The sequence below is a fragment of the Camelus ferus genome, chromosome 18 (assembly GCF_009834535.1).
Source record: "Camelus ferus isolate YT-003-E chromosome 18, BCGSAC_Cfer_1.0, whole genome shotgun sequence".
NCBI classification, from domain to species: domain Eukaryota; kingdom Metazoa; phylum Chordata; class Mammalia; order Artiodactyla; family Camelidae; genus Camelus; species Camelus ferus.
Window position 1 is genome coordinate 16,435,142 of NC_045713.1, and position 13,819 is coordinate 16,448,960.

The 13,819-nt window shown below is 42.0% G+C and overlaps 1 protein-coding gene across 1 annotated transcript in view; it reads left to right on the forward strand.

Annotated features, from left to right (window-relative positions):
- Positions 1 to 13,819, forward strand: part of GALNT17 (polypeptide N-acetylgalactosaminyltransferase 17) — a 364,964-nt gene that overhangs the window by 47,852 nt on the left and 303,293 nt on the right. The gene's annotated exons all lie outside the window — the stretch shown is intronic.

Genomic DNA, 13,819 nt, shown 5'->3' on the forward strand with positions numbered 1-13,819 from the left:
ATATAATGTATCTCTTTTCTTACGTAAGCAATTTCAGTATTTTTATGGTATGACATGGGCTTCCATTTATAACATCAGACCCACAGGAAACAAATCATTGATTTATAATTACTGGACTTGCTACCTTTGATCAATAATTGATTAGGTCAGGGGCTGGCAAACTTTTTCTGAAAAGAGCCGGAGAGTAAATATTTTCAGCTCTGCAGGCCATGCGGTCTCTGTCACAGCTGTACAAGTCTGCCACTGCACTGCGATAGCGGCCGTGGGCATCCCATAAAACAGAGAGCGGGGCTGTGTGCCAGTAAAACTTTACTTTCAAGATGGTGAAATTTGAGTATCATCTGATTTCCATGTATCACAAAATATTATTCTTTGGATTTTTTTTTCAGTCCTTAAAAATACAAAACTATTCTTAGCTTATGAGCTGTCCAAAAACAGACAGTGGACTGGATTTTGGGTCAACTGACTTATGACCCCTACCTTAGGTCATGATTTAGGGGTGTCTGAATAGCTGTGATTTACTTAACACATTGTCAGTTCTAGTCAGTGTGCTTCACGCTTTTCATGTATCAGCTCACATAATTCTTGGGAAAACTCCAAATTGTGTATTTATTTATTCACAGGTGGAGAGACTGAGGCTTACTGACTGAATGAGGTTAAGTCACTTGCCCGAGGTTACACAGTACGCATGGAGTGGTGGGATGACATTCTGTACTGAGATTGCCTGTGTCTAGTTTTTAACTGTAATGTTCCTATTTTTGAAGCATTTACAGACTTGGGGGGAAGACAATGGGTAATTAAACTACTTTGTAATTGTAACAGGACGTCATCATAATTCAGCTAATAAGGGAATTCCCTAGAGGCGACATACTTTTAAAGCCTTAGGAAAGTTCAGCTTGTGGGCTCTTTGTCACTCTTCATGGAGAGAGGAGAGATTGGGTGTCATCTGGTTCCACCACGCGGAAGTTCAGCGGCCTCCAAGTTACTTGTTCCTGCTGTGCCTCCGTTTCCTCACCTGTAAAAAAAAGTGAAAATAGTGTTTACATTTATTAAAGTTCATTGTAGATCTTTCAGTTTTTGGAAGGGTTTTGTGGGTATGTGTCTATACGTGTCTAGTTTTTTTTTTTTTTTTTTTTTACCTTTTTATAATTACTTGTTTTCTCCCCGATGAATGATTTGTTTAAATTTTATAGTTCTCATCGGCTTGGTGTTTTAAACTTTGAAATGGATGACTAAATTCTGACCTCTTGATTTTATGGTCTGTCACTGCAACAGGAGAGTCTGTTGTATTCTCTATGTCGGCAATCCTTTTTTTGTAAAATTAATTCATTAATTTAAAAAATTTTAATTGACGTGTATAGTCATTTTACAATGCTGCGTTGATTTCTGGTGCACAGCATAATGCTTCAGTCATACATGACTATATATAAATATATATTCATTTTTCTATTCTTTTTCACCATAGGTTACTACGAGCTACTGCATATAGTTCCCTGTGCTGTACAGCATGAACTTGTTGTTTATCTAGTGTATATATATATCAGTCAGTATCTGCAAATCTCGAACTCCCACTTTATCCCTTCCCACCTCCTTCCCTTCCTGGTAACCGTATTATTTCTGTATTTTTATTGACATTTATGATTTGAGAAATGTTCAACATTCTTTGGTTTTAAGTTCTCGAGATCTTTAACATATTTTATCATGACCATATATAATTTGTTAAGTTAACTTTCACTCATACCCTTAGTAACCAGCCACTTTCGCTTTCAAAAAAGTCTGTATACATCCTTTTATAGTCACTTTTTCTGCATGTGTAGCGGATTTTTGCCTTCTAATCCAGTCAGGAACTCCCTTTCTCCACCCATGGGATAATAATTAAGTTCTTTTATATTTGGGGTTACATTTGGATCATCTTCTGTCATCCTAATTTTTATTTTCATTTTTGTAGTTCTTTGGACATCTCTTTTCAAATATGACTGCAGAATCCTGGCCATTCCTCAATGGCCTGATTACTTTCTTTTTTTAAATTCCTCTATTAATTTTATTCTTCTGAGAACCAACCTCTTTCTCCTATGATACTGCAGAATCCGGTGGGTGAGCAAACACTCCTTTCTATGTACATATGTTTAAATTTTTAACCACTTAAACTAGCAACTTTGGTTTAAATTTTTTTTAAATAAAATTATGTATATGTAAGGTGTACAACATGATGATTTGATTTACACACACATAGTGAAATGATTACTACAGTCAAGCTAATTTAACCTATCACCTCCTTCTAGAGCTGCCATTTTTAAAATTAAAGTGTAGTTGATATACAATGTTGTGTTAGTTTCTGGTATACTGCATAGTGATTCAGTTATATATATTCTTTTTCATATGCTTTTTCATTATAGGTCATTACAAGCTATTGAATATGGTTCCCTGTGCTATACAATAGGACCTTGTTGTTTATCTATTTTATATACAGTAGTGTGTATCTGTTAATACCAAGTTCCTAATATTTCCCTTCCCTGCTTTCCCCTTTGGTAACCATAAGTTTGTTTTCTATGTCTGTGAGTCTTTTTCTGTTTTGTAAATAAGTTAATTTGTATCTGTTTTAGCTTCCACTGCATAAGTGATATGGTATTTGTCTTTCTCTGTCTAACTTACTTCCCTGAGTATAATAATCTCCAGGTCCATCCATGTTGCTGCAAATGGTGTTATTTTATTCTTTTTTATGGCTGAGTAGTATTCCATTGTATATCAGTATCATATCTTCTTTATCAGTCATGTGTTGATGGACATTTAGGCTGTTTCCATGTCCTGGCTATTGTAAATAGTACTGATATGAATATTGGAGTACATGTGTCTTTTGGAATTAGAGTTCCCTCCAGATACTTGCCCAGGAGTCGGATTGCTGGATCATATGATAGAATTACCATTTTTCACCTGTGGGTGAGGAGAGCTTCTGAAATCTACTCTCAGCACATTTCCAGCATCTAGTACAGTGTTATTACCTGTAGTTGCCATGTTGTACATCAGATCCCCAGAACTTACTCATCTTACAGCTGGAAGTTTGTGCCCTTTGACCAACATCTCCCCATTTCCCCCACCCCCCTGCCCTGGTAACCACCATTCTACTCTCTTCTTCTGTGTTTTTGACTCTTTTAGATTCCACATAGAAATGAGCTCGTGCAGTGCTTTTTCTTCGTGTGTCTGGCTGATTTCCCTTTGCCTAATGTCAGCAATTTTGGATCCTCTCCGCGGAGTAAGAGTGGTCTGTGGTCCCCCATCCCCACCCCGTCCCCAGCCTTTCCTCCGTGCATGGAAACTTGACGAAGCTCAGGCACCGTTTTTCTTTCCTGCTCAGTCTCTTTGTCTTGGGTGCCACGCTGCGCACGGTACTCATTGATCTGTGGTGGTATTGATTCTTATTCCTCACGGCACGGCAGCCTTTCCCGTGAGTGCCCTTTATTTATCTTTCCGAGCTGGCATTTAAACTCAGGTGCTGCTTTGAAGTAATTTCAGAAGTGAAATTTGTCAGTCAGGGGTGTGAGCAATAAATAATGCCCTCAGGTGTTGGACACTTTTAGGGCCTTCTGTCTCAGGTGCTCCGAAGCGACAGCTTTGCAGGGGAAAGAACACCTGAAGTCTCGGCTTTTGCTTCTGAGGGTTTATGCCTATCGCTAAGGTCGAAGGCAAGAAGTCTGAGAAAAGGCTTATTTGTGTGTTGCTTTGCCCGTGACCCACTCTTTGCTTTTTCGATGCATTTTGAAGGTATTTCCTAGGAGAGAGCTTGGTGTCTTCCTCCTTGCTTGTGGACTCTGAATGGATGAGCCCCTTTCATCTCCAAACTAAGATTTTAAGCAGTCAAAGAAAACGGGTTCATTCCAGGGCTCTTATTTCCTTCTGTTTCTTGGTTTAGCAGCGCCCATGCCATCTGAAGGTTAGGCTTCCATTGTTGTATACTTGAGTTCTCCCCTGCATTGGCTTAGCTTTCCCCCTCTCTCCAGAATATTGCTTCACTTATGTGCTGTTTTGCAGAAACAATTCTGCCTTTGACTGCCTTTCTGGAATGTTCTTAATTGTGTTCTCATTTTATCATAGTCGTCTTCTAAACCCCAGGTTAATCGTGATTGAGTTTTGTAATGCCACCTTTCCGCTTTTCAAGAAAAGATGCCAACTCTCTCCCTGAATGCTATTTTTGAGTCTGGTCGGTGTTGCATTTTGGTTATCAAAGTGGGGTTCCTTGCCCATCCCACTGGCCAACTCCCAGGGCTTTGCACTAATGCCACATAATACATTTTCATCAGTCCTGGGGTTTTTATTTTTATTTTTAATTTTATTTTTATTTTTATTGTTTTAAAAATATTTTTCTGTTTTATTTGTTTTCTGTTTTATTAGTATTTTTAATGGAAGAGACTGTATTGCCATCTTTAATAATTTTTGGAGAGAGTTTTCATTATCATTATTTTTCAAAATGGTCTATTACTGTGTTTTATATTTTCCCCTGATGTAACTATTATTCTAAATGATTAAGATGTGATTATATGTATTTCTAACTTAGTTGTATTATGATAATAAAATTTAAAATTCTGACACAAAAGTAGAAAGGATTGTATCATGCTCCCCCATATACCACCCGGCTTCGTTCTTGCTTTATTCCTACCCCATAGATCCCCTGATTTGTCCTGCAGTGTTTTAAAGTAGGTTCCAGGTATCATGTCATTTCACTTGTAATTGTCAGATGTTAGATTCCTGGGCATGGCTGATGCTTCCTCAAGTTGTCATTTAATTGGCTCCCTTAAATGCCTTAGTTCTTTTTTATAATTTTTTTTTTTTTTTAAATTGAAGTATAGTCAGTTACAATGTGTCAGACACTGAGCTTCTGATAAATGGGTAGTTGGATCAAGGGCAGGGCTTCTCAACCTTCTTGCCCTGACAACCCCTTTACAATCTTACATATTATCAAGGACCCCCCCCCCCAAATGCTTTTATTTATGTGGGTTATATCTATTGATAGTTAGTATATTAGAAATTAAAATGGAGAAAATTTTAAACACAAGTAGATACAAGCTCACCCTGCACTGGCTGCAGGCGAAGCCATCATGTGTCTTGTAACTTCTGGAAAACGCCACCATATCCTTGGGAAAGGATGAGAGTAAAAAGGACAAACAGCGTCTTCATATTGTTAGGAAAACAGTTTAGATCTTGTGGACTCTGGGAAAGTGGTCCTGGGGACTCTCAGAGATCCTGGATCACACTTTGAGCACCACTGATCTGGAGACTCAAATACATTCTGATCCATCTTTTTCTGGGTGGAGAAGGGCTTACGTGTGGTACTGTATGTTCTTACTGCATCCCATCAGCGGGCGCATTTGAGGAAAAATATATGTTCTGTTTCTCCTGTTGCAAACTTATAGTTAGTTCTACTTCCTCAATTGCCTTATTTAAAGTAATTGTTTTAATTTTTCACTTGATTACCACATTATCGTATTGGGGATTATGATTTCACACTGTTTCTATGAAAGTATTTTTCTGGGATTTGTGACCTTTTTACATTTTGTATAAATTACTACTATATCGTATGGGGGTGCAACCTTAATATTTTATTCATTTATTTTGTCCTTTATTGTTACATACTTTCCTCATGTGTATTTTTATTTTTTGCTTTTGTTTTTACTTAATATTTTTGGCTTACATTTTCATTTGTGGGTGTAATGCTGCACTTGCATTTGATTAACCTAATTTTGTATTTTCATCTTAGGTGTGTTTAGTTTCTGTGAGCCTTCTGTAATCAGCATGTTGTTGGGCTTGATTTACCTCCGATGGAGAATTTCCTTCTTGTTTGTCAGACCAATTTAGGTTGTTTCTCTCTTGGGCTGTGATTGTTATATTTGAAATACCTTACATCATTCTAGTTTTTCCACCTTTTAGTTCTTCCGTCTTTTCTTCATGCCTTCCTTTTTTAAAATTTTCATAAAAGTACTGCAGTCATATGTACATTGTTATTGAAAAATTCAGTAATAGGGAAACAGAAAAACAAAAGCTCTTTCTGCAAACTTCTCCCCATTCCGTGCTAATTAGCACTGTTGACAGTTTAGCACGTGGTTTTCCAAAACTGTTTCTATGCAGTTATTCACAAATATTGGCACACATAGAAATAAAAGTAAATGCTGGTTTTTTTTTTAATGGTTTAAAAAATGATGAATGGCTCTGTACACTGTTTTTCTGAAATTCACTTTTGTTGCAGAAAAATGTGTTACAGCTCAGTTGCGACAGCAACCTGGATCCGGAGTGTTGGAGAACTCAGGTTTATTATGCCAGCGGGCCCAGAGGAGTTAACACTCCAAGCTCTGGACCCGGTCTGTAGGTTTACACAGGCCTTTATAGGCTGCCAGTTTTACACTTTGCAACATCATATGCAAATAAAGTATAACAGAATTTGACCAACCAGGAACTACCTTTGTAGAAATAGACCAATCAGGAGTGAGAGAAATAACCAATCAGGAGTGAGCTCCATGCAAATAAAGTACTACAAATGGACCAATCAGAAGTTAGGGAAGTGGACCAATCAGAAGTGAGAGTAATAATCATTCTGGAGTGAAGGAAATAACCAATCAGAAGTGAGCTCAGGGAACCAATAGAATTTTAGGGGGAAGTAAGCTATTTTCAGAGGCAAAAAGTGAGATAGAGCCTCTGGGTCAGGGAACCGGTTGGTGCCGGCACAAGAGTAGTGGCCCTGCTTGGGGGCCCTGCCAGTTTTTTTATGGGGCTTCCCACCTCACTTTGTCTGCCAGCATGTCTTGAAGATCTGTCTCTGTTGGTAAAATAGCTGTGACTTCGTTCTTTTAGATGCCACATGGCCTGATGTAGATTCAGGACAGTTTATTTAACCAGGCTCCTGTTGATGGAGGGTAAGCTTCTCCATTGTTTTCCTGTGGGTGTTTCTCCGCAGAGACACCTTGAAATAGGAATGCTCAGTAAAAAGTCCTGTACCTTTTGAATTGTAACACACACCACCAAGTCATCCCAACAAAACTGCGCCAAATACTGAATTTCCTGTTCTCCTCTCTTGTCCATTTTCCCGCCTGGTTGTCTGCAGGCACTAAGTTTACATCCTGGATGTTAATCATTTGTTCTGTTTATTTTGATGGCAAATATTTGCTTCCAGTGTTTTGCTTGGCTTTTAGCTTTGACAACATTAAAATTTTTTGATGTTTTTGAACTTGTTGATTTCTTTCTGCAACTCCATTTTTCAGTCCCTTTCAAATGTTTTCTGTGTGCTTTTGCATACTTTAAGTGTTTTACCATCTTGACTGTAATTTTTCGACGTCACTGTGATTTAATACCACCATCATCACCCCTCCTGACAGACGACCTCATTACTCCCGACTTACGGAGAAAGTCCGAGGGGAAGGTGGGTCACAGGGGGAGTACAGGACCCTGAGTCTGGCTCTTTCTTGATTCTGTCCTCAGCTGCCAGCATTTTGGCTTCACTAATCCCTCCACGATGTTTCACACTCCTGTGCCTGCACTGGCATTATTTTCCAGCTGGAACACGTCCCTCTTTTGTTTGGCTGCTGTTTGTGGAGGGCTGAGAACGTGGAGGGCACCCTGCGAATGACATCAGATATGTCATCTCTGCTGCCTCCCTTTCTCCTGCAAGGACTAGTGTGTTTCTCTCCAAAGGGGACCCCGATGCACCATGCCTCCCAGTATGCCGCCGTGTCTGGCACCCACCCACTCTGAATCCACACTGGCCCTGACTCGTTCTAGACAGGATTGCGTGACAGAAGTGGGGCCATGCTGATTCTGAGCCTTGAGAAGACCTATGTGCCCTTGCATACCTGGGGCCTCTGCCTAAGGGAGAGACCCTGCCACTAAATGGAAACAGAGATGGGGAGAAAGGCCAGCTGTGCCAGCATCCAGCCTTTTGTCCCTCCTGGCCAGGACCCCAGACTGTGAGTCAAACTGTCTAGGATGCTCCATCCCCCATCTGACTGTAGCCATAGACCCAGCAGCAGAACTGATCAGCTCAGCCCAGCCAACCCATAGATAGCATCATGAGAAAGAACAAAATGATGGTGGTTTTAACACGGTAGGTTAGGGGTGGTTTCTTATGCTGGAAAAGGTAACTGAAAAAGTGAGGCATAAATATTTGCTCTGAGTATATTAGGGCTAGAGACTGTTTAAAGGACTATTAGTAATAAAATTAACAGCAGCTATTCTTCAGCGAAGTGTCTGCCGTGGTGCAGGCATGGTGTCACCACACACACACATTCTGCATGATAGACTGCTACTTGTCCTTCAGGGATAATGATCACTTGTGTAAGAATGTGAGTCGTATCAACTGCTGTTTAGTGGGCAGCCAATACAGGCTGGACCGTCTCTCTGGGTCTTTTGTGTGGGTTGAAATTTTCTTCAGGACTGGGTCTGGAGGGAGGAGAAGGGCTGCCACAGTGGCTGAGTGATGTCCTTGCTCCCCTTTGCCCGCAGAGCACCTGCTGCACAGCTGGTGGCCCCGGGGCACTGTCACCTGTCTCTCTGCCCCCTCCCTCCTGGTACCTGGATATTACAGCTGTTGGTTGAATCAGAGTTTAGCATTTACCTTCTTAGGACTCTATATGTATTGTCCCCTAGTCACCCAGGGACCTATGATTACAATTGTAATCTTGGACAAGTTCTGGCATTAATAATTTTCTCACTTTTTTTTTCTTTTCCTTGCTTGGATGTTTTTGTTTGTGTTTTGGGGGTTACCATCCCAGGCGCTCCAACAAAATTGTAAACCTGTTTGGATGCTCTTTTCCACGTGGTTCCATTTTCTGTTCTTTCCTTGGAGACGGTCCTCTGGGCTCCCTGGGGTGCCTGGTGTGCACCCCTCCTCCTGGGGATCCCCTCTGCCTCCTCCTGTGCTTGCTGCCCTGTTTCCACCAGCCACTCTCTCTCTTTTTTTTTTTTAATTTGCTCCCTCGGGATCTTTGGTTCAAGTATCTATACTTTAATGAAATACTTACTGCCTTTGTTTTCTTTATTCTGTGGACTGCTTCTACATTACAGTCTCAGCTTCCTTAATTGCACCCGGGATGTTTCTTACTTCTCTCGTATTTCTTGACTTTTTGTCTTTGTGTCCAATTTCCTGGGAGATTTGGTCTCCCGACTCTTAACATTTTAAAATTCTGTCATGTTTAATTTCTAGAGCATTTCCTCATTCTCTAGGTGTCCTCTTCTGAACACTCTGTTTCTGTTTCGTGAGTGTAGTACCTTTCACTCGGCTCTATGAGGACTGTGGGGGCGTTTCCCTGTGCTCTGCACCGGGTCCGCATACCCCACATTTTAAGTGTATGTTATCTCTTTGTTGGTTTTGGCATCTGCCCTCATTTTGTTCATTTTCCTCAAGGCCTGGTGATGCTTTTGTTCTTTTATATTTAGGAGGAAGGTGCCGAGGCATTTGGGAGCTTTTTTTGTGCATAATGGGGTTCGAACAACCAGTGGTCCCCCTGGCGGGCACTCAAGGAGGAGGCCGGCTGTTTCACTGGATGTTACTGGCTGAACTGTGTCTCCCTCCAGATTCTTCTGTTGGAGTGTAACCCCCAGTACATCAGAATGTGACTGTATTTGGAGATAGGGCCTTTAAAGAGGGAATTAAGGTTAAAGGAGCCCACTAGGGTGTGTCCTTATCCAATCTGACTGGTGTCCGAATAAGAAGAGGCGATTAGGACACAGAGACACACAGAGGGACGTCCATATCAAGACACAGGGGAGAAGGTGACCATCTACAAGCTGAGGAAAGAGTCTTTAGAAGAAACCAACCCTGCCAATATCTTGATTACAGACTTCCAGCCTCCAGAACTCCAAGAAAATAAATTTCTGTCATTTGAGCCACCCATTCCATTGTACTTTGTTATGCAGCCTGAGCTGACTGATACATCAGGTGAAGCTCACACATCAGTATCTGGAGATCTTGCCTCCAGGGCCGTTCAGTTTTTCTGCTGGGTTGTGGAAGCTTGTGGTGGAGTTCAGGGCAGGAGCTACACTTCCATTGACCCCTGGCCCTCCTCTGTGCCTGGGGCTCTGGCACTGGAGCCTCTTAAGGGAGACACAGTCAGCTGTCTGGGTGGGACTGGCATGGAGGTGGGAGATGGAGGGCTAAGGATATAACTGTACCTGATACAGAATTTCAGCCATGCTTTTATTTCAACCCTACTCTCTGCCCCTACCTTCTAGAGTCTTCTTTTTGGGGTCCTGGGCACGAATCCTGGGCATCTTCTTCAGCAGTCAGCTGGCATTCCATGTGCTGGCTCCTTCTCCCTCATGTCCTCTTCTAAATTTCAGTTCATGTCTGTCTTCTGCTCTTCTGCTTCTTGACCTTGTGAGTCCATAGATGTCCCGCACTGTGGATGAAAAGGGAATTTGTTGGTTCACGCCAGTGAGTAGTCCAGTGGTGGTGCTGGGAGGCGGGGGGTGGGGGTGGCGTCAGCATCCTCGCGCAGTGGAAGATGTGATCCAGAACCCTGTCTCATGCTGCTGCCCGTGGTAAGCTTCATTTTTAACTTTCTATTTTGAAACAACTTTAGACTTACAGAAGAGTTGCAAAAATAGTACAGTGAGTTTCCTAATGGTGACATCTTATGTAACAGTGGTATGACTATCCAAGCTAAGAAATTAATGCTGGTGCCATCCTGAACTAAATGCTAAACTAAAAGTAATCTCTTTGGATTTGGGGTAAGGACACCAGAGGAGATGAACCCTTTCAGTGCCTCGTTTCAGGAGGTACGTGATGTCCAATGTGATCGGTGATGTTCGTACGATTGCTGGCTAACGTGGTGTCTGCCATGTTTTCCTCTGTCAAGTTCCAGTGGAGGGCAACGGTTTCTTCTTTGTAATTAATACATATTTGGGGGATACTTGGAGGCTATGCAAATCTATTTCTCCTTAAACTTCTGCCCACTACGTTTAGCATTCATTGGTGGACATTGCCTGCAGTGATGATTCCTGTGGCTTCCGGAAGCGATTTTCTGTTTCTCTCATTCCTTGCTGCTTAATTGGAAATCTTCTGTAAGGCAATGTTATCCCTCCTCCCACACGCATTTGTTTATTCAATCATGTATTTATATCAGTATGGACTTACGCGTATTTATTTTATTCTTTGGGCTATATCCAATACTATGTTTATTTCTTTTTTGCTTAGACTGTTCCAGGGTTGGTCACTGCAGACTCTTTCAGGCTGTCTTTTTTTCTTGTGTCCTTTTGACTTGCCTCTGAGGTTGGGTTTTTTTTTTCTTTTTTCACGCTTTCTTATTGACACCACAAGGTGCTCCAGGCTCATCTTGTCTAGTTCGTAGATTTTAAAATTCTTTTGCTTTTATTTTGATAAGATTTCAGAAGAAGGCAGAGAGGAAGCATGTGTTCCGCAAAATGTTTTCCCTAAACATTTTTGATTACAAAGATTTTCTTTGTTTCTTATGATGTTATTGTTAATTATATTTACTGTTGTCTAAATAATCTCTGGAGTAGACATCTTTTTGAAGGAGTGCATCCAGTCCCCATCTTTCCAGAAATAGTAACCTTAGCCTGGTGTGCTTGGGACTAACAACACATCTAATTCCAGTACAGGACTGTAGTTGGTTTAAAATATTTGGCGTATTCCCTCGTGGTCAGTGGCACCAAACCACAAGAAGACATTTTCTAGGACTTCTGGGAAGAAGAAGCTTTCTCTTTCTTCCATAGAAGCAACCAGAAGAAATATCCTCCATTTTCTTGGATGATAATGTGTTCTGTGGAACTCCTGCAGCCATTTTGCCACCATGAGTTGAGAGCCAGGAGCTGCTATAGAGAGCTGTCTCCATGTGGAGCCTGAGAGGGGATCCAACCCAGGAAGAGGAGAATGGAAGCACCAGCATGTTGGGGTTTTGTCTGAGTTGCTGCTGTAGGAAGCCTCACCTGACCTCCATTTGGACATCCAGCTCACGACCAAAATATTCCCTTTATTGTCGAAGCCAGTTTGCTGGTTTTCCTGGCATCTCCATTCCTAGCTGGCATAATCTCATTCTTACAGAAACTGAGCTTTACTACCTTAAATGCACAAGGAAGGCACACAGAAGAGGTAATAATCATCTCGATCTGCCCTGTTTGAAGTGGTCCCATCTTCTTTTCCGCTTCCAGATTGGTAAGTGCTTTCTGCTGCGTCATGATGGCAGTGATGGCTTTGGAAGCTGCTTCTTTGACATCAAGATGTTTGTGGCTATAAACTCACTGCCCTGGGCCTTCGCTCAGATAGGTCGCACTAAGTTCAGTCAGTAAATAGAGCTGCATGTTAGTTTTCACACACGGAGCCGTCCTGTACCGTGTTATCTGAGCAGTTTCCCAAAATATCTTGTGGTAAGGATAACGCAGCCGGCCTTTTGACCAAGCAATTACATTGTAGGAAATTATCTCAAGGAAAGAAGCAGACAGGTCTGTATACACAGGGAAGGAGCGTGCCCGAAGGTTACTGCAGCATTGTTATTACCCGAGAGGACTGGGTATGGCGTAAGTGACCGGTAAATTATGGCACATTCGTGTGCACACTGTGCAGCTATTAAACAATGATCTTCATGTATATTTTTGACATGAAATACTGTTCATGATACACTGGTAGGCTATAAAGTTATATACAGTAACTATAGTATTGTATTTTGTAAAAAGTTACATATATATGCATATACAAAGGTAAAGGTTATATTACAGGGTTTTTGGGTCCTTTTGCTTTTTATTTTTCTAAATCAAATCGGTATCACTTATGAGTAATATATTAGTAAAACGAATTGAAACAGAAATGAGCCATGTGACACTAGTGCTATTCTTCGGGAACTTAAATTGCTGGGCAACGAGCGCAGTGGTGAGGGGCTTCTTTACTATCTGGCCATTCAGTGAACTGTTTAGGTCTGAAGTGTCTGAGATTTGGGTGTTTTTCCTACCACCCACCTTGCTCTGCCGAGCAGTCGGCTCAGGCAGCCGGGGGTGGGGAGGCAGCCCCTCCTTTGGGGCTTTGCAGAGCAGAGGTGAGGAGAGAAAGCGATGACCTGGATTCGAACCTGGGAGCTTTCATTTCCTGTCTTTGTTGTCTGGCCCTCTGTTCCTCTGGGCAAGGCCACGACATCTTGGCTTCGTAGCAGGATAGTAACACGCAAGAGAATGTACCTGAAAAGAGCCTGGTAAGCTCATAGACGACATCACTGGAGGGCTCTGCAGGCCCTTCAGGTCCGGTTTGGAGAAGAGCTGGGATGCTGGCTCTGTCCCTTAGTTTCTTAGGTTGGCTGTCCCATCCCGGGCTGCCTTCTGGCGAACCACACAACTTTGGAATGGAAGGAAGCTGGCGGATCATTGTGGCCTCTCCAGCCTTTGCGCGCCTCCTCAGAATCTGTCCTTAAGCATTCTGTAGGGACAATCTGGAGCTCGAACGGCAGGCAGGTTCCTGGGAGAGCTCAGGGGAGAACTTTGTTCTCCTGACGTCAGTCTGTCTGCCTTTCTTGGGCGTCCTGTCTCTGACTCCACACCTTGTCCCGTTTTGCTGCTTTGCATGGACCTATGATTTGGTTGCTTTGGGCTCTTCATAAGCCGTGATTCTGTTCCGTTTGGCAGCAGACCTCTGTTATCCATCCTACCCACTTGGCTTGATGGCTTCGTTACGTTTGCTCCCACCATTTGATTTGACTTGATGGTGTGCAGCATGAGGTCCCCAAATCATTTCTGCCTGTTAAGCAAACATATATTTCTGGGATTGATGTTTTAATTTAATGAAACACATTCTAATGAGGGTCAGCTGCAGCCATGAATTTTTTATGAGTGATTTGGT